This window comes from Sphaeroforma arctica (genome assembly GCF_001186125.1).
Source record: "Sphaeroforma arctica JP610 unplaced genomic scaffold supercont1.122, whole genome shotgun sequence".
Taxonomy (NCBI): Eukaryota; class Ichthyosporea; order Ichthyophonida; genus Sphaeroforma; species Sphaeroforma arctica.
The window spans coordinates 1-1,805 of NW_014040436.1; positions in this window are offsets into that span (position 1 = coordinate 1).

Genomic DNA, 1,805 nt, shown 5'->3' on the forward strand with positions numbered 1-1,805 from the left:
TGTGTTTAATTACACGCGCAATAACGAATTTTCAATTCGGTATATAAGGTCAAAAAGAAAATGTCCAATGATGTACTACTTACGCGTCTTCTTGTGATCCTTTTTGCAGATTAGCAACGATCGCCAGACATGCCCGTTGCTTCGCACTCCCGTTCACCGCCAAGCGGTCTACCTCCATAGCGAAATACACTCGCTCGGAACCCCTCATCCGAGACTGCACTTTGTTTATTAGTTCCTTCATGATGTCTCAGTGACGCAAATATGGAGCTCAATTAGGTTATCTGAGACTTGAGAGATCGTTTCCCTTACACAACAATGGACTCGTGGGTTGGGAGAAGCATAGAGTACATGCCACTGATATAACACCAACACTATAAGTTCTATATAGTCTTCGTGGTATGTCTGTACGTTGGGAAGTTAAAATACTAATAGGCAACATTTGAAGTTTTGTATTTGTGTGAATATTTATGTTTTTTTCTAAATTGGAGTAGGGAAAAGTGTACAAATTTTTATTTTTTATACAAAAACGCTTTATTCTGAAAATAGGCAGCTTATCGGTTCGGATCACAAGCATTCTTATTTCCAACAACATTTGTCTTTTTTGGTCAGAGCCGCAGACTGCAGCGACGGGTTTGTTGATTACTTGTATTGCCATGTGAATAACCAAAACGCTTTATTCTGAAAATAGGCAGCTTATCGGTTCGGATCACAAGCATTCTTATTTCCAACAACATTTGTCTTTTTTGGTCAGAGCCGCAGACTGCAGCGACGGGTTTGTTGATTACTTGTATTGCCATGTGAATAACCCTCTCTCTCTACTTTAGAGAGAGAAGCAGAAATGATAAATCAAACAAAAATATGGCTGAACGGACTACGAAAACTTGAAGCGTCCGGACCTGATGGGGGGTTTTTATACTTTTTATATAAAGCTATGAGGTCGACCATGGAATATTGCATATCTAAAAGGAAATACCTGCAAATTGCTCTTGTCTGGGAGCGTTTATGCACATGTAGAAAGGTTAGCAGCATGTATGAATTTCGGCATGGGTCATCAGCATGGGTCAGTCTTACATTCTAATTCGTATGTCAATCATTTGTAAATGACTTTGGAGAACTCGACATGTTTGGACGGCGACAAACATCAGTATTTAATACCAGTATTCCTATTTACATGAAAATATCGAGCACCGAGCTTCGTCAATTTTTTCTAAATATAATAATACCAATCAATTTGAAAACACAACACTAATACTAAATATTACATTAAAGAATCTAGCCGACAGAATCGCGAAGGAACAACTTCTCAAAGCCAAGCAAAAACCAATTCCCATAGCAATGACGTGACACCTAAGTTATCCAACCCACACACGCCAACATGAAACATCAGTGCAATAATCCTTTGTCGTTAATCCTCTCAATTCCGCGGCCAACTAGTACAAGTTTGTGTTGCAGTCTAGTGAAACTCCATTGTAGCCGCCCGCTCACATGGATGACGCGTTCGACCATTGTCAGATATATATCAATTTCAACACAATCTTTGCAATCTAGTAAATACTGATCAAATCTGCTTGTATCAAACTACTCGTACTTTTAAGTTCAGTATACACCTCCATAATAGGTGGATGGATTTAACCATCACATCGATTCTGGTATTTATATGGCTGGGTGCAAGAGGATCTCACCGCGTTCACAAAGATTGATCATCAGCTTCCCGAATCACAACACTTTATACAGTGAACTAAATTTATAAAGGCAGATAATACAGAAATATGGTTGGAGGAGTCCGATCACAATAAATTTATAGG